Here is a 24,221-nt window from a genome sequence, read left to right as displayed (position 1 = left end):
TGCCCTCTCCCCCTTCCATATGTATCTGACTTCTTTCTATGCCCCTCTTCCCTGTCCATCCAGCCTGTTCCTCCTCTCCTTTTTGACATCATTCATTCCAGCTTCACTGCCTTCTTCATTTTTATCTCTCCTACACCAGATCTAGCATCTTTATCCCTCTTTCATTTCTCTGCTGACCCCCTTTCCAGCATCAATGTCTCTCTATTTTCTCATTCCTCTCTCTCCCCTTTCCCTCATCTGATCTCTCCATTCCACCCTGATCCCCTTCCCCTCCTGTAATCTCCCTGCCAGCTGTTTCCTTCCTTTTTTCTTTCTCCCTTCCCTCCTTCCTTTTTTTCCTTCTCCCTTCCCTCCTCCCTCTATCCAACATTAACTCTCTTCCCATCCCTTTCCTTCCTCCCCTCCCAGCAGAATCTCTCCTTATTCTCCCTTCCCTCCTCCCTCTATCCAACATTAACTCTCTTCCCATCCCTTTCCCTCCTCCCCTTCCAGCAGCATCTCTCCTTCTTCTTTCTTCCCTCCTCCCTCTATCCAACATTAACTCTCTTCTCTTCCCATCCCTTTCCCTCCTCCCCTCCCAGCAGCATCTCTCCTTCTAACTCTCTCCAAGTCCAGTAACAGCTCTCCCTTTATCCAGCAGCTTCCCTGCCTCTTACAGTGGCTGTCTCCCTTTCCAGCAGCTCTCAGTACTTGCCTGCAGGAAGTTGCCGGTAAATCACTGCCCTGGCAAGTAGGAGAGCTGGTGGGAGGGGAGGAAGTCACTGTGAAGGCTCCCTAGGATCTTGCTCGCACACGCTGACCATCTCCCTCCACCTGCACCTGAATCTGCAGCTCTCTCCGCGGCCCTCTTCATCAACTCGGCAGGGGCGGCGATCAAGACAGGCTGCCACATCGGATCCTTCACTCTCTGAGTCCTGTCTATTTTGTTTCAACTTCCTGTTTCCGACAGGCGAGACTCAGAGAGGGAAGGCCCCGACGTTGGCAGCCTGTCTTAATCACCTGAGGCTGAGAGGAACATTAGTGAGCAGGAACTGCAGTCGGCAGGAAATTTAACTGCCGAATTGATCTCGCCGGCCCTGTGCGGACCAGCTGAAATTTTCTGCGGACCATCACCGGTCTGTGGACCAGCGGTTGAAGAACTGTGATTTAGACTATTGGTCCAAGCGCTTGTTTTGGAAATATTGGATTACTGTAACATTGTATATTTGGAGGGCCTTCAAAAAAATTACTATCACCTGCGTTTGATACAAAATACCACGGTACACTTAATTTTTAGATTAAAAAAGGCAGATCATATAACCCCATATTACAGAGAGCTGCATTGGCTTCCCATTGTGGCAACGGTGTTTAAGTTTGGATGTTATTGCTATAAGGTGGTGCATGGTATGGCTCCAGGGTATTTAGTGGATCATTTTAACTTTTCTAGTTTTTGACACTCTTCACGTATTTCAACAATGTTTGATTTTCCATCAGTCAGGAGATACCATTGCAAAAGATTACATAACTTTTTGTGTGATAAATTTTTTTAACTGGTCATCTTATACTTTTTTTGAAATTCACTGTCTGATGTTCAGGTTTTTTTAATTGTCAACCGCAAGGATCCTCATGGTTTTTCTGTATACAAATGTTATGTTATTGTTAATCACAATGAACAGCCATGGCCTGATGGGACCCATTTAGCTGTCAGTATTGGCTTTTTCAAGGGTTCTCTTAGGCTGCTACAAAATTGTAATAGCTCTGAGCATCTCGCAGTGTTGACGCTCCTGGCTTCATGGTTGGATCCAGATTCATTCCTGATTTTCAAGCAGGTTTCACCAGGCCCGGACGAAATCCACCCAAGGGTACTAAAAGAACTAAGAAACGAGATAGCGGAAACACACCGGCAAATTTGTAACCTATCCTTGAAAACTGGGGAGATCCCGGAGGACTGGAAAATTGCAAACATCACACCTATCTTCAAAAAGGGATCAAGGGTGACCCGGGGAACTACAGGCCGGTAAGCTTGACTTCAGTTCCAGGCAAGATGGTAGAAGCACTGATAAAAGACAGCATCTGTGAGCACATAGAAAGGAATGGACAACTGAAAGCGAGCCAGCACGGCTTCTGCAAGGGAAGATCGTGCCAAACAAACTTACTGCACTTCTTTGAAGGGATAAACAGCCAGATGGACAAAGAGGAACCCATAGACATCATTTATCTCGACTTCCAAAAAGCCTTTGACAAGGTACCTCATGAGCAGCTACTTAGGAAGCTGTGGAACCACGCGGTGGAAGGGGATGTATACAGATGGATTAAGCACTGGTTGGCAGGCAGAAAGCAAAGGGTTGGTGTGAAGGGCCACTACTCGGACTGGAGGAGGGTCACGAGTGGTGTCCCGCAAGGGTCGGTGCTCGGACCGCTGCTGTTCAATGTATTTATAAACGATCTAGAAATGGGGACGAAGTGTGAAGTTATAAAATTTGCGGATGACACGAAACTCTGTAGCGGGGTTAGAACCACTGAAGATTGTGAAGACCTACAAAGGGACCTAAACAAACTGGAAGAGTGGGCAAATAAATGGCAAATGAGCTTCAACATAGATAAATGCAAGATCATGCATATAGGGAAAAAGAACCCGATGTTCAGCTACAAAATGGGGGGATCAGTGCTGGGGGAAAGTACCCTTGAAAAAGACTTGGGTGTGCTGGTGGACACAACAATGAAATCAACAGCACAATGTGCAGCAGCCTCAAAGAAAGCAAACCAAATGATTATTAAGAAGGTTATCACAACAAGGACGAAAGAAGTCATCCTGCTGCTGTATCGCGCAATGGTGCGCCCGCATCTGGAGTACTGTGTCCAATATTGGTCACCGTACCTCAAGAAAGACATGGTGATACTTGAGAGGGTCCAGAGAAGAGTGACGAAAATGATAAGAGGTATGGAGAACCTTTCATATGCAAACAGGTTAGAAAGGCTGGGGCTCTTCTCCCTGGAAAAGCGGAGACTCGGAGGAGACATGATAGAGACCTTCAAGATCATGAAGGGCATAGAGAAGGTAGAAAGGGACAGATTCTTTTGCCTACTGTGAACCACTAGAACAAGGGGGCACTCAGAGAAATTGAAAGGGGACAGGTTTAGAACCAATGCTAGGAAATTCTTTTTCATGCAGAGAGTGGTGGACACCTGGAATGCGCTTCCGGAGGTTGTGATAGGACAGAGTACACTACCGGGTTTCAAAGAAGGATTGGATAAATTCCTGAAGGATACGGGGATTGAGGGATATAGATAGAGGAAGAGATAGGTTATGATAGGGTATAGATAGGACAAGGGGGACAAAATGATTTGGATAAGGATCACCTTACAGGTCATGGACCTGATGGGCCGCGGCGGGAGCGGACTGCTGGGCGTGATGGACCTCTGATCTGACCCAGCGGAGGCAACTTCTTATGTTCTTATATATACTTATACTGTGAAGTGTGGTTTATATAATTCAGTTTTGGATTAGTCACATTGCGCATACCCCACTAATGAAACCTATTACATTAGACCAGGGGTGCCCAACACGTCGATCGCGATCAACCAGTAGCTCAGGAAGGCAACGTGAGTCGATCGCTAGACTCGTGTTGCCGTCCTGATCTACCGGGCCGATCAGCCTTCCTCTGTGTTCTCCCTAGGGCCTTTTAGCTGGGCGGTCCGCCCAGCTGTCATCTGCTGCCGCGGCTGCTGAACATTTGAAAAAACCCGGATTGGAGATTTCAGCCCGTAGCGAACTTATGCTCCGGGCTCTAACGTGTGCGTGCCGGCTTCTCTTCTCTTCCCTCCGAAACCGGAAGTTATGTCCGGGGGGGGGGGGGAGGCCGGCACGCACATGTTGAGAGCCCTGAAGCAAGTGTTCGCTACGGGCTAAGGCGGGAGACAGGTTAGTGAAGCATTTCCTCTTCTTGCTGCCGGGTCCTGCCTACTTTCTGTTTCCGCGAAGGCAGGACCCGGCAGCATTTCCCCCAATAGGTCGATTGCAATGCTGGTCGGCCGAAGTAGGGACAGCTTGGGGCGGCATCGGCTTTCGGGCCTGTTATTGGTGGCAGTTTGGGTCCTGGTCCCGATGGCAGTTTGGTCCCCGTTGGCAGTGGCAGTGGCTTGGGGGAGGGCAGGGAGAAAGAAAGAAAAAGGGCAGGCAGGGAGACAGAAGGAAAGAAGAGAAACAGAAAAAAAGAAAGGGAGGCAGAGAGAAAGAAAGGGAAGGGAGAGAAGAAGGAAAAGTTGGGGGAGGGAATGAGGTCTGGAGGAGAGGAAGCATACAGGCTAAAAGAAGGGAAGAAAGATTGGATGCACAGTCAGAAGAAGAAAGTGCAACCAGAGACTCATGAAATCACCAGACAAGGTAGGAAAAATTATTTTATTTTAAATTTAGTGATCAAAATGTGTCTGAATTTATATCTGCTGTCTATATTTTACACTAAGGTCCCCTTTTACTAAACCACAATAGAGGTTTTTAGCACAGGGAGCCTTTGAGCGTCGAGAGCAGCGCTGGGCATTCAGCGCAGCTCCCTGCGCTAAAACTGCTATCGTGGTTTAGTAAAAAGGGAGGGGGGTATATTTGTCTATTTTTGTATGGTTGTTACTGAGGTGATAGTGCATAGAGTCATCTGCTTGACCTCTTTGAAAAACCCTGGAATAGGAATGATAATTAACATTTTCTATGTGTACAGTGTGCTTTGTGTTTTTTTAAAATTTTATTGTTGGTAGATCATTTTGACTTGGTCATTTTAAAAGTAGCTCGCAAGCCCAAAAAGTGTGGGCACCCCTGCATTAGACCCTTTATCATCCAATAGCTAACATCCCTATACTGACCCAAATATTGGAATCAATAGTTTCAAAACAACTTTAAGACTTTTTAAATACATTTTCAATATTACATCCATTTCAACATGGCTTACGCGATGTTATTCCACGAAGAAATTATTACTCTCTCTTATCTCTCAGATTCAAAATATATTAAGTAAAAAGCATTTTGCGGTTATTTTACAATTTGATTTATCGGTTGCGTTTGATGTAGTCGATCACAAAGTTTTAACAGTCCTCCTTTCACAAATAGGTGTATGAGGCAATGTTTTGAAATGGTTTGGGGATCTCTGTCTTTAAGATCATATATGGTACAAACTGGAGGAAGAACCTTCACAGCCTGGTTTCCTGACTGTGAGGTGCCCCAGGGATCTCCACTGTCCCCCATCCTTTTCAATGTTAACATGACATCATTAAGTGTTCTCTCTTTAGGTCCAGGTGAATTTCTTTTTACATATGCAGATGATATTTTCTATACTGAAAGAAGTTAGGGCTAGATTCACTAAATAGTCGGTGGGTTTGTGTGCAAATCATTTGCATGCAAACTTGATAGTGAATCAATCATTGTTGGAAAATCGGCCAGGGAATCGTCTCTGGCCGATTTTCCAACAACGATTGATTCACTATCAAGTTTGCATGCAAATGATTTGCACGCAAACCCACCGACTCGGAGACATGCGCAGAGCCCTAACAGTAGTGACAGGAGAAGCAGCCTCCTGTCACTGCTGTCAGGGCTTCTGTTTTTTTTTTTTAATGGAACAGATGTTATCCCAAGACAAGCAGGCAGCATATTCTCACATATAGTTGACGTCATCCACAGAGCCCGGTGCAAACAGCCTGACAAGCAATCTTGCTTGAAGAAAGTTCTCAACTGCCTCACTGCGCATGCGCGAGTACCTTCCCGCCCAACATAGGGCTTGCGTCTCCTCAGTTCTAGTTTTTCCATGAAGCTGAGAAGTCCTACTTCAAGGCTCAGGGTGTTAAATTAGTGCCATCCAGCCAAGGCTTGTGTTTTCATTCGGATTTTTCTTTTCTTGCTCGAGTTCTTATTGAATCGGGTACGTTTTTTCGTCCGTCCCCCCCTCCAAAAAAAAAGTTTTTTTTCGTCCCGTTGCCTATTCCGCGACCTCAGCCTTCGGACTTTGATTTGGCTGAGGCCATTTTTCCCTCAATGTCCTGGCCAGTCTATGGTTTTAAAAGTGCACCTGCTGTCAGCTGTCACCACCTAGCCTCTGGCCGAGCAGTTTTCCATAAGAACATAAGAAGCGCCATCTCCGGATCAGACCTTCGGTCCATCAAGTCCGGCGATCCGCACACGCGGAGGCCCTGCCAGGTATACACCTGGTTTATTTTATAGCCAACCATACTTTATATGCCTCTCTCAAGGAGATATGCATCTAGTTTGCTTTTGAAGCCTAGGACTGTCGATTCTGCAATAATCTCCCCTGGGAGAGTATTCCAGATGCCAACCACTCTCTGTGTGAAGCAGAACTTTCTGACATTAGTCCTGAACTTGTCCCCCCTTAGCTTCATTTCATGTCCTCTTGTCCGTGTCAAATTGGACAATGTAAATAATCTTCTCTGCTCTATTTTGTCGATTCCTTTCAGTATTTTGAAGGTCTCGATCATATCCCCACGCAGTCTCCTTTTCTCAAGGGAGAACAATCCCAGTGTTTTAAGTCGATCCTCATATACCAGTTTCTCCATACCCTTCACTAGTTTGGTTGCTCGTCTCTGCACCCTCTCCAGCAGTTTTATATCCTTCTTTAGGTAGGGAGACCAATGTTGGACGCAGTATTCCAAGTGGGGTCTGACCATTGCCCTATAAAGCGGCATTATAACTTTCTCCGATCTACTCGAGATTCCTTTCTTTATCATGCCCAACATTCTATTTGCCTTCTTTGCCGCTGCCGCGCATTGTGCTGACGGCTTCAGGGTCCTATCTATCAGTACACCCAGATCCCTTTCTTGTACACTTTTTCCCAGACTTGCACCTGACATTCTGTACTCGTATTCCTTATTCTTACTGCCTAAATGCATTACCTTGCATTTCTCCACGTTGAACTTCATCTGCCATTTCTCCGCCCATTTTTCTAACCGACACAAATCGCTCTGGAGTTCCTCACTATCCTCCTGCGATCTGATTGCCCGGCAGAGTTTTGTGTCATCTGCAAACTTGATGATCTCACTGGATGTTCCGTTTTCCAAGTCATTGATATAAATATTAAAAAGGATCAGTCCAAGTACTGAGCCCTGGGGTACACCACTAGTCACTATCTCCCAGTCGGAGAACTTCCCATTAATGCCCACTCTCTGCTTCCTGTTATCCAGCCATTTGCCTATCCATCTTTGTATATCTCCCTCTATGCCATGGCTTTGTAGTTTCCTGAGAAGTCTTTCGTGTGGAACTTTGTCGAACGCTTTCTGGAAGTCCAAGTATATTATGTCCACCGGCTTTCCACTATCAATTTGCTCGTTCACGGTCTCAAAGAATTGGAGTAAATTCGTCAAACACGATTTCCCTTTCCTGAATCCATGTTGACTGGGTTTCATCAAGTCGTGTGTGTCCAAGTGCTGAACTATGCTATCCTTGATCAGTGATTCAATCATCTTGCCTGGGACAGATGTAAGACTCACAGGTCTATAATTGCCCGGTTCTCCTCTCGATCCTTTTTTGAAAATTGGCAGTGACACACTTCTAACACCTGGCGTGAGCCCCTTTAAAGTAGGGCTTCCTTGCAAGCTGGATATCCCTGGAACAGCTGAAGCGTGTTTTATTACAAACAGTCCAGTAGTCAGAATGGCTTAACTCAAAAGCTGAGAACTTTATTTAGGCACACCGCCTCAGCACCACACAATAACACTGCTTCAATGGTGGAAAAGGTTGCACAAAACAAATATTCTTCACAAATCAAAACATAAGTTCCATAGCTCTGGGCTTCGCTACATGCCACACAGTCCATGCGTTTCTCTTCACCAGAACTTGTGTTTAAACAGGCAACTTGTTCTCACAGTCAAAACGTTTCAATTCAAAACAGACTTGCAAAGGAAAATCATATGCCACAATTCTTTAAGCCAGCCTTGCAGAGACTCTGCATGGCGAACAGAGCAGTCCTTAAGTTAACTTTACCCAGCTTCCCAAAGCTCACGGAGTTAATTGTGTTTTACAGCTTGCTTAGGGTAATTGGTTAACCGATACAAGCAGGTACAAAGGTTTGTAATATGAAACCAGAGTCTTCCAGCTGTCTCCTCACTCAGAGCTTGAATGAGCCAAGCTATGGCTGGAGCCACATACATAAACTGTTATGCTTTACCAGGCATACAATCAGGGATTAACTTCTGCCTCAACCTTCACAGTTCCTAACATAAGGTAGAACAGGTAAGTTGGAAAGATACCTTCTTATCGTACTTTCCAAGGCTAGGAAATCTCCATTCCTTCAGGTTGGAATTCAGTGAGATTAGCACTGTCCTCTATCACCATAGGTTCAGGCATACACAGATCTATAGGAAGGTTCCTAACCTGGTCCTCTTCCATGATCAAGTCATTTCCTGCCAGTGGTTCTGACTGCTCTCCAGTCAGCCCAGATTCCCACAGGGCTGCTTCCTCCGTCCTGGGGCTCCTCCCCGATCTGGTTTCCATTCCTCTGCCTGCTTCCCCTGCTCTCCTAAGCTCATTACAGAGCCTCTGTTTAAGCTGAGGGAAGAAACCACTCCCCTTTTGCTGCAGGGGAGAAAGTTTTCTTCCCTTGGCTTGAACTGTTCTCAAGGCAACCTGCTGTGCTGCCTTCTGCTTCACAGAATCTGCAAACCAATAAGGCCAATCTTTACTGTTTGACCTCAGGGCATTATCAGGGAAGTCTCAGCTGTCTGGACCTTCTTCCCTTCCTCCCTCTGAGTCCACCGGATAGTCAGCTGACTTACTCCCCCCGGCTCTGATTTGGTTCGCCCTCCTGCATCTGGGCTTGTAACTCTTACCAAATCTCTCTGTGACAAGCCTCGGGGTTGCAGGATTGTCACACAGCGTACCATCTCTATTACTTACCCGCATGAGTGGTGCACACAGTGCCTGGGGCCAGATCATCGTCCTGGTTCCTGTGTCCGCTATGCTACCTTACAAAAGCGATCTCTCAAAAACCGGCAGGCCTAGCAGAAGAAAATCTTTGGCATGGAGCATGCTACAGAGAAGTCTTCACCACTAGCTTCGATCTCGACATCGGTGAGGATGATCTCGACTAAGACATCGTCCTCGGGGGGAGGCTCTCATATCGAAGACATCGAAGTTGTCTTTGTCTCCCAATGTCAGGATCGGTGTCACCGACTCCAGGTAAGCTAGCTAAGAAGCCACCAGCTTCCCAGTTGTAGTCTCTGGCCATTCAGGCATCGAGTGAAATCATGCCGGCCACCAAGAGACCATTTAAGCAGATTGCCTCCACAATTCGAGGTGCCTCATCTTTGAGGTCACCCTCACCGGAGTGCACCACAGTACCATTGACACCGGCTGTATCAGCGGTATCGGTACCTGATTTGACTCAGATGATAGTCAACATCGTCCAGGAGGAATTGGCTAAAACCATTTCCTCATCGGCACCTCTATCAGACCAGTTTGTGCATCGTGCTGCTTCAAAGGAAGGTGCAAAGTCCTCACAGAGGTCTCGACGTCGATCCTCTTCAAGTTGAGTCACACATCGCAGATCTGAGTCACCATCGAGGCAGCGTCAGTCTTCGAAGAGGCGTTCTCCTATACATCGAGGATTGCAAAGGAGATTGACGTTGCCTTGGCATCGAGGCTCAAAGTGGAGATTGACATCGCCTCAGCATCGAGGCTCGAAGTGGGAATCGACATCACTCTGACATTGACTATTGGGGCATGAGGCCCAGTCCTTCAGGCATCATTATTTGAGATATAGGTCTTCTTCGACTAACCGTTGCAGATCCTCGAGACCTCGACCATCGGAGTTCAAATAATCTTTTCAAATTTCCTCAAGACATCAGACTCCAGTCTCGCATGTACAGTGCTCTCAACAGTTGGGATATCAGTCATCTTTTTTACCTTATTACTCTGGCAAGCAGGTTTCCAAATCAAAGCATTCTTCTACAACATGGTCTCTGAAGAGGAAACATTCTCAGTCCCCTGTCACTTCAACACCGCAACATTCTAGGGGTTGGTGGTCATCTTTACTTTACCTGAAGACTCAGAGCTTCACTTCCAATATGACCCTGAAGTTTCTCCGTTTTATGAGATGCCAGAAGGTTCTCCTAGGCGAGAAGAGTCATCCTCTGATTCAGTATCTTTCACGAGATTCCTTCATCAGATGACTAAAGAGTTCCAAATTGCACTTGATTATGATTCTAAATACACTAAAGAGTATTTAGCTGAGTTGGAGTTAACTCAGCCTCCTAAAGAGTCTCTTAAGTTACCTAAGAACATTGGATTTTACCGTTGGGTCAAACCTGAGGTCCATCATGCCCAGCAGTCCGCTCACACGGCGGCCCAACAGGTCCAGGACCTGTGCAATAATCCTCTATCAGGCCTTGAGCATGCGCACATGCTCAAGACCCAGCACAGGAGGCAGATCTTCAGGCACCGGCACCAACGCACAGGACATGCTGGTGCCGGTGCGGAGGCTACACTAAAGAAGAGGGTTCGGGTGGGTTGGGGACCTCAGGTCGCAGCAGGGGGGGTGCCTGATGGCGGCGGGGGGGGTGCCAGATCGCGGAGGAGGGTGCTGGTTCGCGGGGGGGGGGGGGCGCTTGCAAATCGAGGCGCGCTCAGTTTACGAGGCACCGATTTTGCAAATGTTTTGCTCGTCTTGCAAAACACTCGCAAACCGGTGCACTCGTAAACCGAGGTACCACTTTACATTTCTCAATGTTGAACTTCATCTGCCATCTCATCGCCCATTCCCCTAGTTTGTTCAAGTCCCTTTGCAATTCTTCGCATTCCTCTTTAGTCCGAGCTCCACTAAATAGTTTGGTGTCGTCCGCAAATTTTATTATCTCGCACTTCGTCCCTCTTTCTAGATCATTTATAAATATAGTAAATAGCAGCAGTCCAAGCACCGAGCCCTGCAGAACACCACTCTTGACCCTCCTCCAGTCCGAGTAGTGGCCCTTCACTCATACCCTGTTTCCTACCCGCCAACCAGTTTCTGATCCATCTATGTACGTCTCCTTCCACCCCATGGTTCTTCAGTTTCCGAAGTAGGCGTTCATGGAGTACCGTGTCAAAGGCTTTTTGGAAATCTAGATATATGATGCCTTTGGGGTCTCCTCTGTCCATCCGTTTGTTAATTCCTTCGAAGAAGTGCAATAAGTTCGTTAGGCATGATCTCCCTTTGCAGAAACCATGTTGGCTGGTTATCAGAAGTTTGTTTCTTTCAAAATGTTCATCGATGTTGTCTTTTATCAGTGCTTCCTCCATTTTCCCTGGAACTGAGTTCAGACTCACCGGTCTGTAGTTTCCCGGGTCACTTCTTGATTCTTTTAAAGATGGGTGTAACGTTGGCTATCTTCCAATCCTCCGGGATCATGCCTGTTTTCAGGGATAGGTTGCAAATTTGCTGCAGTAATTCCACCATTTCCTCCTTTAGTTCCTTCAGAACCCATGGATGGATTCCGTCCAGACCCGGGGATTTGTCATTTTTTAATTTTTCTAGCTGCCTGTGTACGTCTTCAAGGCTCACTTCCATGGATGTTAATTTTTCTGCTTGGTCTCCACTGAAGATTTGCTCAGGTTCCGGTATGTTGGATGTGTCTTCATTTGTAAATACAGACGAAAAGAACATGTTAAGTCTTTCTACTACTTCTTTCTCCTCCTCCACCACTCCCTTCCTGTCTCCGGCGTCCAGCGGTCCCACCTCCTCCCTAGCCGGCTGCTTCCCTTTAACATATCTAAAGAACGGTTTGAAATTTTGTGCTTCCCTGGCTAGCCTCTCTTCATACTCTCTTTTGGCTTTTTGAACCACACGGTGACATTCTTTTTGATACTTCCTGTGCTCTTTCCAGTTCCCCTCAGTTTTGTCCTTTTTCCATTTCCTGAATGAATTTTTCTTATTGCCTATCGCTTTCTTCACTATTTTAAATATCCACGCCAGGTCTTTTGTTCGACTCTTTTTGCACCCCTTTCTGAATCTGGGGATATACAGATTTTGCACCTTGCTCACCATGTCCTTGAAAAAAGACCAGGCATGTTCTACCGTTTGCCATTTCTTGAAAGTGTTCCTAAGTTTCTTCCTTACCGTTTCCTTCATTTCTTCGTAGTTTCCTATCCTGAAGTTGAAAGTTGTCGCTATGGTTCTTTTTCCTTTCGGTATTCCTACTTCAACCTTGAACTTGATCATATTATGATCGCTGTTTCCCAACAGTCCCACTACTTCCACTTCCTTTGCAGGTCCCCTTAACCCATTTAGGATTAGATCTAGAGTGGCATTTCCTCTCGTTGGTTCTCTAACAAGCTGCTCCATGAAGCAATCTTGTGTAGCCTCCAGGAATTCTGTCTCCCTAGCGCATTTTGAGCTTCCAATACTCCAGTCTATCCTGGGTTAGTTGAAGTCTCCCATAATAACCATGTTACCGCTTTTGCATTCTCTCTTCATCTCGGCTTCCATTTCTTCATCGATATCTCCGGTTTGCCTGGGTGGACAATAGTATAGGCCCATCTTTATTTCAGGCCCTTTCCTTCCCGGTATTTTAACCCATAGCAATTCCAGCTTGTTGGTCGTTTCTGTTGTGTCCATTCTTTTCGATTGTATGCTTTCTTTTATGTATAGGGCTATCCCACCTCTTTTCTGTCCTGACCTGTCCTGGTGATAGAGCTTGTACCCCGGCAGTGCTGTATTCCATTTTTTTTTTCTTCATTCCATCATGTTTCAGAGACTCCAATGATGTCTATGTCCTCTGCATTGGCCATGGCTTCTAATTCCCCCATTTTGTTTCTTAGGCTCCTTACATTAGTATATATGCAATTTAGATCCTGGTATTTTCTTATCTTCATTTCCTTTCCCTGTGCTTCGGTCTTTAGTTTCTTCTTTTGTGCAAGTACAAGAGGGCATTCAGAAAAACTGAAAGGTGACAGATTCAAAACAAATGCTAGGAAGTTCTTCTTTACCCAACGTGTGGTGGACATCTGGAATGCGCTTCCAGAGGATGTAATAGGACAGAGTACGGTACCGGGGTTTAAGAAAGGATTAGACAATTTCCTGCTGAAAAAGGGGATAGAAGGGTATAGATAGAGGATTACTACACAGGTCCTGGACCTGTTGGGCCGCCGTGTGAGCGGGCTGCTGGGCACAATGGACCTCAGGTCTGACCCAGCGGAGGCATTGCTTATGTTCTTATGTTCAATCCTTCTAACCTCCTCTTCTGGGTTAGTCAACTCCTGTGTTTTGCCCATTGTTTCTTCCCATTTTTCCCCTTTAGTATCTTCGCAGGATACCTTCTTCTGAAACCCTTGGTTGACTGTCGGCTTGCCCCTTCTTCTTAGTTTAAAGCCTGTTCTATTCCTCTCCTGACGTTGTTTGCTAGAAGTCTAGTTCCCGCCGCACTCAGGTACAGTCCATCTCTACTGTAGAGCTTGCTCTTGCCTCAGAACGTTGTTCAGTTCCTCACGAAATGGAACCTTTCTTCCTCACACCATCTCATCCATGCATTTATTGATTTTAGTTCCTCCTGCCTTTTCATATCTGCCCTCGGTACCGGTAGGATCTCTGAGAACGCTATCTTCTGAATCCTCATCTTCACCTTTCTTCCCAGAATCTTGAACTATTCTATCAGCGCACTTCTTCTGTAGTCTCACTGCTGACATCATTTGTCCCGATGTGGATCATTACTATGGTCTCTTCCGTCTCCGCTCCTTCCAGGATCTTTCCAATTTTGTCCACGATGTCCTTGGTTCTTGCTCCTGGGAGGCAGGTCACTAGTTGATCCTCTCTCCCTCCTGCTATGTGGGTGTCCACATGCCTCAGGATCGAGTCTCCCACTAGGATCGCTGACTTTCCCTTCTTTAATTTTCGCTTTGGTCTCAGGTCAATGTCCTTGGAGTGCTTTGCTGCTTCTTCTTCTATGTCCTTGGTGTGCTTCACTGTTTCTTCTGGGCATCGACTAGCCATTTTCTCCCCCTCGTGCGGTGTTCCTCTGTGGGCGTCTTCTTTGAGGTCATCTGCTTCTTGTTCTCCCTTCCATGTTGGTGTTGGTGTAACTTCATCTTTCATCTGAAGTTCGTTCTCTTCCACCCTTTTAGTTTCCCTCTGCTTCCATTGTCGTTCCTACTGTAAGTTAACAGTTAACAATTTACGTGTGACCTGCTGATGTTACGTATGTAAGTGCCCTCTGTGTCTGCTTTGTTTCCTCTCTTTCTCTCTGCCTGCTGCTAGTGTCCTCTCTCTCTCTCCCTTTAAACAAAATCTTAATATTCCATATTCCATCCCGGTAGTACCATCCAAAATGGAATCCAGATATAGGATGGTTCAGTGTAAAGGTTTTGAGAAGCCACAACTCTCACATCAATCTCTAGTGGTTGAATCTTCACTCAAAAAATCCAACCCTTCTAAAGTTTATGCGGCAGTTCCTCCTGGTCAGGAGGGTAGGACAATGGACAAATTCGGTCATAGAATCTATCAGAATTCCATGATGGGCAACAGAATTCTCAACTATAACTTTGTTTTTACATCATATATGAAGTACTGGATTAAGACCATGCTTCCTATTTTAAAGATCTACCCTCTCATCGTCTGGAAGAATTTAAACATATGCACCGTACTCTTCAACAGCTTAGAGTACATATGGTCCAGGCAGCGTATGATGCTGAAATATCCTCCAGGGCCACAGCATTCTCAGTGGCTATGCGAAGGCTGGCATAGTTGCGGCTGGTGGATATGGAGCCTAATTTACAGGACAGGTTAGCAAATATTTCCTGTCTGGGTGAAGAACTGTTTGGGGAATCCATACAAGAGGCCACCAAACATCTATCTGACCATGAGAAGCATTTTGCCACCCTGCTTAGGCCAAAACCCAAACCTTTGGCTACTAGGGGTTTTAAGCCTTCTTCTGAGATGTACATAGATGGATCAGAAACTGGTTGGAGGGTAGAAAATAGAGGGTAGGAGTGAAGGGCCACTACTCGGACTGGAGGAGGGTCACGAGTGGTGTCCCGCAGGGCTCGGTTCTCGGGCTGCTGCTATTTAATATCTTCATTAATGATCTAGAAACAGGGACGAAGTGTGAGATAATAAAATTTGCAGACGACACCAAACTATTTAATGGAGCTCGGACTAAAGAGGGCTGTGAAGAATTGCAAAGGGACTTGAACAAACTAGGAGAATGGGCGACGAGATGGCAGATGAAGTTCAACGTTGAGAAATGTAAAGTATTACATGTGGGAAGCAGAAATCCAAGGTACAACTATATGATGGGAGGGATATTATTGAATAAGAGTACCCAGGAAAGGGACTTGGGGGTAATGGTGGATATGACAATGAAGCCGACGGCACAGTGCGCAGCGGCCGCTAAGAGAGCGAATAGAATGCTAGGTGTAATCAAGAAGGGTATTACAGCCAGAACAAAAGAAGTTATCCTGCCGTTGTATTGGGCGATGGTGCGCCCGCATTTGGAGTACTGCGTACAATATTGGTCGCCGTACCTTAAGAAGGATGTGGCGTTACTCGAGAAGGTTCAGAGGAGAGCGACACGTCTGATAAAAGGTATAGAAAACCTGTCATACGCTGAGAGACTGGAGAAACTGGGTCTCTTTTCCCTGGAGAAGAGGAGACTTAGAGGGGATATGATAGAGACTTACAAGATCATGAAGGGCATAGAGAGGGACAGATTCTTCAAACTTTCGAAAAATAAAAGAACAAGAGGGCACTCGGAAAAGCTGATAGGGGACAGATTCACAACGAATGCTAGGAAGTTCTTTTTTACCCAACGTATGGTGGACACCTGGAATGCGCTTCCAGAGGACGTAATAGGGCAGAGTACAGTACTGGGGTTTAAGAAAGGATTGGACAATTTCCTACTGGAAAAGGGGATAGAGGGGTATAGATAGAGGATTACTGCACAGGTCCTGGACCTGTTTGGGCCGCCGCGTGAGCGGACTGCTGGGCGCGATGGACCTCAGGTCTGACCCAGCGGAGGCATTGCTTATGTTCTTATGTTATGTTATGTTCTTCTTACCAGAGGTGCTACCCCCTAGACCTGCTCATTATTCAAGACCTCCACCAAAGAATCAGGCCCAGCAGCAACAGCGGCATCAGTGAAAGCTTCAGACACCAGCTGCAACTAAGCCTACACAGCCTTTTGATCATCTAAGCCAGAGCATAACAACAATCTATCTGCTTCTGTCTTCTCCCCTTCCCATTGGAGGGCGCCTTCATCACTTTTATCACTGATGGGAAATCATCACTTCCGATCTCTGGGTGCTTTCCATCATAAAAGATGGATGCTCCCTTCATTTTCTAGATTCCAGCAGATCGCCCTCCAAAAGAGTGTCCTTCCAATTCTTCGCAGACCTCCCTTCTACAGAAAGTACAAACTCTGCTAGCTCTCAATCCCATCGAGAGGGTTCCTCTGGAACAGCAGAGCACGTGGTTTTACTCCCGTTACTTCCTTGTTCTGAAGAAGACGGAAGGTCTTCGACTGATATTGGATCTCAGAGCTCTCAACAAATTTCTTGTCAAAGAAAAGTTTCAGATGCTCTCCCTGGAATCTTTGTATCCCCTTCTGGATCACAACAATTGGTTATGCTCTCTAGATCTCAAAGAGGCTTATACTCATATCCCCATTCATCCAGACTCTTGCAAGTTCCGCAGATTTCAGGTGGGAAATCAACATTATCAGTACAGAGTGCTACCTTTTGGCCTGGCATCATCTCCCAGAGTTTTCATCAAGTGCCTGATAGTGGTAGCAGCAGCTTTTATGAAGTCATGGACTTCATGTTTTCCCATACCTGGACGATTGGCTGATAAAAGACTACGTTCCAGGGGGTTACTGTAGTGACGCAACAGACTATTTCTTTCCTACAAAATTTACACAAGCTAAGCTCAATGATCTTATTCTTGATCTAAATCTTTCAAAAGAAAAAGCAGAACTTCTTGCTTTAACGCTTAAGCAAAAGCACTTGCTTGCAAAAGATGTTAATATAACTTATTACAGAAAAAGAAATCGTAACTTAACACTGTAAATGGCTCATTGTGCTTTTGTCATGACATCAACGGGCTCTTCAACAGTTTGTCACAAGTGCATTGTCCAGATGAATGGCGTCTCTTCATTGATTATTCGCAGAGAAGCTTGAAGGCAGTGTTACTACACAATGGAAATTGCAAACCAAGTACAGGTACATGTCAACTTACGACCTATGTGACTTGCGATGGTTCGACTTTACGACGCATTTCCCCAGCCCATACTAACTACAGTACACAGCATTTTTTTACCCCTCCCCGCATACCCTTTCCCTGGTGGTCCAGCGGTGTATCCTGCCTGAGCCCCTCTTGCTGATGTCAGCTGTCAGAAGCCAGCAGCGCACCCAGGCCGGCACGGGCAAGAGTGAGCTTTTAGAACTCCCGCCCCACCCTGTGCTGCTCACTGAAACACTGCCGCTAGTTCTCTTTTTCAAAGCAGCTTACTGAGGATTGACGGCTGGCTGTAGCGAACCTCACAGGCCACTGTTGACCTCAGTAGCACGTTCTGAAGTATGGCTGCTTAGTTTACCTCATTAGAATGACTACAAGACGGCATTGTATTTTCCAAAACAGACAATATTTTTATTGTTAGTATAATGGCTTACAAATTTATAGCAACAGAGACATAACAGAAAGAAATATATATTGTCAGTTCAGAATATGCAATGGAGAGTAACACTTACACTCATATGCCGAGCAGGGGGCTAGCACACCCTCCGGCATAAGCAGGTAAACCTCTCTGGCCCTACTTGTGATGCATGTTAAATTTAGAGATTTCAATAATCTATCTTCAGATTCAATACTCGCCGAAATTTCAACTAACTTTTTCGATTTTACATCTATTTCTTTAGACGATTCTGTTCAACTTTGGTCAAAAAATACTCTTAGGCTACTTGATAAAATTGCACCCCAACAAACTAAAATCTTCCCTGCAAAGAAAACTTTTAACCCATGGTTTACAGCTGAACTTTCCCTTATAAAAAGACAATTAAGATCACTTGAACGCAAATGGAGAAAAAACAAATCAAATTCCAATTATGAATTATTTAAAAATCACTCTAATTTCTACAAAACAAAAATAAACCTAGCCAAAACAAAATTCTACTCTGGTCTAATCAAAAAAGCTCCAAATTCTGCCATCAACATAAAAGGTTCACAAACCGATTCTATTCCTCCTTTTCTTCTAAAACGATATTTTTGCATTTTTGGTCCAACAATACATACTTTAGTGAGTGAAAGTTTAAAACAAGGCATTATGCCAAAGGATTGGAAACATTCAATTATTTATCCCATTTCAAAAAATCACAAAATAAGCACTGAGGATTGTACAAACTATAGACCCATAGCCAACATCCCTTTCTTATCCAAGTTAACGGAGAAGGTAGTCTATAACCAAATCTCCGACTTTATCGAAAAAACCAACATTCTTCATCCTAATCAGACTGGTTTCAGGCAATACCATTCCACAGAACACTCCTTAATAGGTATGACCACCTCTATTCATTATTTCCTTGACCATCACCAATCAGTTCTTCTAGTCTCTCTTGACCTATCGTCAGCCTTTGACACAATTGATCATGATTTACTAATAAACAGACTCCAATCAATAGGTATTACAGACCAGGTACTATCCTGGTTCCAATCTTATTTTTCAAATCGCTCCTCATCTGTTTCTTTCAATAATACAATTTCTGATACTTTTTCCACAACGTACGGTGTTCCTCAAGGTTCTATACTCTCTCCTCTCTTATTCAATATATTTCTTGCTCCTTTGTTGACTTTATGTCAATCAATTGGTTTCAATACTTTTGCTTATGCTGACGATATACAGCTTCTGCATCCTATTAATCCTGACAACCCTTCTGACATAGCCCAAATTAACACAAAACTTGAACAAATTCACTACTGGTTAATCAATAATCGTTTAGCGTTGAACATCAATAAATCCAATATACTGCTTTTTCCTTGGAAAGACAACCCTACTCTTATTTCGCCAATCTCTATCAATGGACTCCCTTTACAAGTAGTACAAAAAACCAAAATTCTTTGTGTAATTCTGGACAATAAACTTACTTTTCACGATCATATCAGCAGTGTTATTAAGTCTTCTTTTTTTAGACTGAGACAAATACGCTCTATCTCCCAGCTATTTAATAATGACTCTTTGAAAATTCTCATCCATTCTCTTGTAATTTCAAAATTAGATTATTGCAACGCTTTATTTAATGGTATAGCACAAAAAGAAATCAGACGTCTTCAGATTATTCAGAATACAGCCATCAGACTTATCACAAAAGCTAAAAAATTCGACCATATAACTCCTCTTCTTAAGGAAGCTCACTGGCTTCCAGTAGCTCACAGAATAACTTACAAACTTTGTCTGCTCACATTTAAATCTCTTCTGTTTAAAACTCCGGCCTTCATTCATAAACTATTAATTCCTTATTCCTCCAATAGAACCCTAAGATCAGACCAACAGCACTTATTAATGATTCCATCGTTAAAAATAATAAATACGCGCCGTCAGTATATTTTCTCAGTAACGGCTCCCCAAATTTGGAATTCTCTTCCCATCTATTTACGTGAAGAACTTAATCTAGACAAATTTAAAATCAAACTGAAAACTTTTTTATTTAACGATGCATTTGTTATCTGATTTATAGTTATCTTTTTAATATCATCCAACTACATTTGTTTCTATTTCTCTTTTCTTCACATATTCAACTATTTTTATCCCATCCTTTCTGTGTTTTCCTTATTTGGTTCCCCACTTTACTCAATTACATTGTAACTTCTTCCCCTACCTTCCTTTTGTTTCCAGTTTGTTCAGTTATCGTCTAGTCTTGTGAGTTTTTAATTATTTTAAAATTATTTTATTTTGTAACTTTATCAATGTGTAAATCGCCTTGAATATTGAAAAGGCGATTAAACAAATAAATAATAAACTTGAAACTTGATGTTTCTTTTATACAGATAAATTCTTGCTTTGTTTCAAAAGGCTCATCCCCGAACTCTGGTCATATGACTCCCTATCGATACAAAAAATGTATGCCTAACTATTCCCCCCCCCAGTCCACGCCTCTCTTACTTCTCCCCACACGAGAGGGGCCCTAGCAGTCCAGAAACAGAGGGCACTTCGTGAACTTCTTTTGTCCATGTCTTGAATCCTTATCATCTTGCTGAGGCTGATTTGTTTGTTCTACAACACTGTATATTTTCAGGATGGTGTCCTTGTAGACAGTCTTATGCAGAAAACTGAAACAAAGATGCAAGGGTGACATTCCAGCATCCTGGCCATGCCTGGATCCCATGGCTTGCTTCAGAGACAGGCACCAGGCCCCCACATCCCTACTCCCCCTTCATCCTTCAGGGGTTGTTACTTGTTATGGGTGTTTATGGCTTTTCAGGGTGCCTTGCATACGTCATATGGCACTAACAGCTCAGTACAAATTAACAATGGCCACCGAAACTTGGAGAAGTATCTTCCTTAGGAAGACAAGAACTAGGCCAGCAGGAGTAGCATTTCAAAAGGATACACGAGTTCATAGATTAGCGAAGTACATGCTGTTCCATCTGGTTAGCTTGTAAAGAAAGACTGCTTTAGACTGTGAGAAAATGTGTTAAAATGGCTGTAGTGTCCAACATACACAAGGTAGTCCTCCACCAGGTAGTTCAGTATGTCCAGGTTATCCAACTCAGTTCCCTCTGCCGCAGTCCCGCCCCCTCCTCTGACGTACAGGATCGCATCAGAGGGAATGTGCTACCAAGGTCAACAGCAGCCTGCGAGGTTCGTTACAGCTGGCCGGTGATCCTCAGCAGGCTGCTTTGAAGAGGAGACCAGGCGAAGGCAGACACGAGTGAAGAGCAGCAGCGGTTCGTGCTGGCGAGTCAGATTTAGTATAAAATTTTAAATGTCTGGCAGGACAATTTTTAACGGGCCAGAGTTTGACATGTCTGGCTTAGGGGTTATCTGTGTTCTGGTAGGAATGAATGTTTAGAAGCATACAGTGTGCTTTGTGCAGTTTAATTTTGTGGTTAACCATTATGCGTTGTTAATAAGATTATATTGTATGTATATATGAAAATGAATGGAAAAAATTGTATTACAATTAGTATTATTATAGGGGTGGAGATTGGGCGGGGTCAGGGGTGGAACTTTCAGGCCCCCCAAACAAAAAAGCATTCCACTGCCTATGCTATCTATGTATCTGTGTTTGTAATTCCTACAATTCTGTTGTTTTTAATTTTTAAAGATATATAATGTTGTAACCGCTTTGGAAATGAAAAGCGGTATATCAAGCCATAATAAACTTGAACTTCTATCCTCTTCCTGGTATTTATTTATTTAATTTTCTATACCGTTCTCCCAAGGGAGCTCAGAACAGTTTTACATGAATTTATTCAGGTACTCAAGCATTTTTCCCTTTCTGTCCCGGCGGGCTCTCAATCTATCTAATGTACCTGGGCAATGGAGGGATTAAGTGGCTTGCCCAGGGTCACAAGGAGCAGTGGGGTTTAAACCCACAACCTCAGGATGCTGAGGCTGTAGCTTTAACCACTGTGCCACAGCGTGTTGGAAGAGCCTACAGACTTAAGTTTCTCTTTCCAAAGCTCATGGTAATGTAGAAGTGAATGCACACCATTGGTGTTACAATCCAGCCACCAGTGCCCCCATCTATGCATTTCTATAGTGAAACTTTTTTTGGTAGTTAACTTTAAGGTGTGTTTTACAGGTGCTGATGTAAGAAGAGCTCAGAAGCCTGAATGGATGTGGCAGGATATACAGCACACCTTATGGAACGGTTGAAATGAAACTGGATCTGGATTAATGAAATCCTAGGAGAGCCTACTGTTCCTTGCAAGTGGTGCTTTTATATGAAGGGGCCTGTTTGCTAAAGTACATTAAGCAATCTGTAACAGTTACTGAGCTCAAAATCATAGTTAACTGCTGTTTACATCAGGACATTGGCCAGTGCTTGCAGTTAGCACATTGTGAGTTACTGTGCAATTGAGGAGTTAAGTGTACCTGTATTATTGAAAGCAGTTACTGTGTTGGCCAACTGCAGGGAAACCCCTGTCCCCCCAATGAGGTACCCAACATTGATCAAAGTCCAGGCATTCCATACCTAAGGAGGCACCCAGCCCTCCCCTAATCCCCATCCCCATCTGAAAAAGTACTTAACACTCCCCTAAACCCACCCCTCTATCCCTTGGCATTGACTATTGGTTTCTCTGGGTGCTTCTGCCCTATTACTCTCCCAGATTCAAAATGGCTACTCAGGCTCTAACTGTAGGCTCATGATATTTCCACTACTGTAAAGCTGTCAAATAAAGGCTTGCAGCACTTTAGTGAACAGGTTCCTAAGAGTGTTGATGGTATCTCAACTTTCATTTGACTAGGAAAAATTCCATATTGTTTGACTTAGATAATTCTAATGCATAGCATCCCATATCTAGCATCCTATCATGTTTAAAGGACCAGTCTTTCTGTATCTGTCACAATTTGCCATTTAAAACAGTTTTCTTACAATTTGTCAATTTGTGTGACATGGAACACCACTTCTGAGTCTGTCACTCATATTGGCTGAACTTCAGTCATATATGTCACTACATGAACGGGCTACATGCCCCCTCAGCTCTTATTCTATCCCTCTTCCTCTCCTTTTATTTTTATTTACACATTGTAATTAAAATTTCCCTAGCACCTTTCGTCTCTAATAAGCCTTAATGTATCTTAGTTCTAGATTTACCTTCCTTTTATTTTATTTCAACCAAATCTTAAATTTATTAGATTTTTCTAATTTATAATTTTTTTTTTAAATTCTTTATTCATTTTAAAAGTTTCATCAAGTGTACAAATATTCATAATAAACACAATTAGTCTGAGCACTTGAACATCTTATCATTATAACTTATAAGTAGAAATGTAACCCTCACCCCACCCTCCCTCAAATCCCTCTATTCATTATAAGATCATATATTTGAAACCCTCCCCCCACCCAATACTAATTTTTAATATTGTAAACCGTCCAGATACATGTGATGGTTGGTATATTAAGCCATAAATAAACTTGAAACTTGATCAAGGAAAAAACTACCAAACATAAAAGTGTAGTTTAAATATTCAATGATTTGGGAGTGTTTTTGGCATCCTACTAACTGGTAGGACAACATCCAAAAACTCTCTCCCAAATTACACATGACTGGCTGTTTTATTGAAATTATGACATCAATTAATTCATTATTAAACATACATAGTTGGTACATCTTCCAATTAGATTACAATTGCTTCATTAAGAGCCAATGATAAACCAGCTTACTCCAGCAATGTTCTATTGGTTCTATTCAAGTTACATGGTTTTTGGTCAATCATACTTCATTAGTATTTTTCTCTAGCAACCACAATGGCTCAGGCATCACATGCTAGTTATTGGTTTTACCTCTGTCAGCAAAAGAGAGGGTAACGATATGTTCACTTAGGATATATTTCCCAATCTTAAAGGAAATAGCAGCTGTGACAACTGAAAATAATATCTGCTACAGGAAATAACATCTGCTAACCAAGCAATATTATTTTACTGTAACTCTGAAGCATTTCTATCCTTCAGCTTTTCAGGTTTCTAGGCAAGGGGTATCTAATATATTGGTTATGGGGCTCCCCTCTTATATCCTGCTTAATACAATTAGCCTCTCCCATTTTATTCTGGGGAGGAATCATGCATTTGCCCTTATATGTGTCAATCCTATTCAGGCAGGGTACAGTACTCTATATCAGTGTTTTTCAACCTTTTTACACCTATGGACTGGCAGAAATAAAAGAATTATTCTGTGGGCCGGCATTGGTCCATGGACCGGCAGTTGAAGAGCACAGGGCTAAGTCGTGGGCCAGACCCCACCCATCTCTACCCAATCGCCACCCCAGACCCCACCCCCATAATAGTAATAATTGCACCTTGCATGTCCTGTGCCTCATCTGGAAGCCTTCCCTCGGATGTTGCAACGTCAGAGAGAAGGCTTCCGGTTCAGGCACACAATGCCCATAGGAACCACTGCCTGTGGCTTTGTGCACTGAATCAGTTAGGAAGAGGGAGCTGGCTCGCAGATAACCATGGACTGGCGGTTGAACACTGTTTTGGTCCTGATGTACGTGCTGTGCCCTGTGGACCTGCAAGAAATTTCTGTGGACCGGCACTGGTTGAAGTGGACCGGTGGTTGAAGAACACT

General features: G+C 44.0%; 2 protein-coding genes across 7 annotated transcripts in view; one reads left to right on the top strand and one right to left on the bottom strand.

Moving 5' to 3' along the window:
- ZNF410 (zinc finger protein 410) overlaps window positions 1-22,828 on the top strand; it is a 224,336-nt gene extending 201,508 nt beyond the window's left edge. For 3 of the 6 annotated variants that reach the window (XM_033950772.1, XM_033950768.1, XM_033950771.1), the window contains one exon: window positions 21,731-22,824. The gene's annotated coding sequence lies outside the window, so the exon portion shown is untranslated. Of the gene's footprint in view, window positions 1-21,730 lie in introns of all 6 variants that reach the window. The other 3 variants (XM_033950774.1, XM_033950770.1, XM_033950769.1) reach the window with 3 other exon arrangements.
- FAM161B (FAM161 centrosomal protein B) overlaps window positions 1-24,221 on the bottom strand; it is a 351,011-nt gene that overhangs the window by 64,343 nt on the left and 262,447 nt on the right. The window lies entirely within an intron of this gene.

The sequence above is a fragment of the Geotrypetes seraphini genome, chromosome 7 (assembly GCF_902459505.1).
Source record: "Geotrypetes seraphini chromosome 7, aGeoSer1.1, whole genome shotgun sequence".
Taxonomy (NCBI): Eukaryota; Metazoa; Chordata; class Amphibia; order Gymnophiona; family Dermophiidae; genus Geotrypetes; species Geotrypetes seraphini.
The sequence above is the reverse complement of the archived record's forward strand: the minus strand, read 5'-3'. Positions and strand labels throughout refer to the sequence as shown.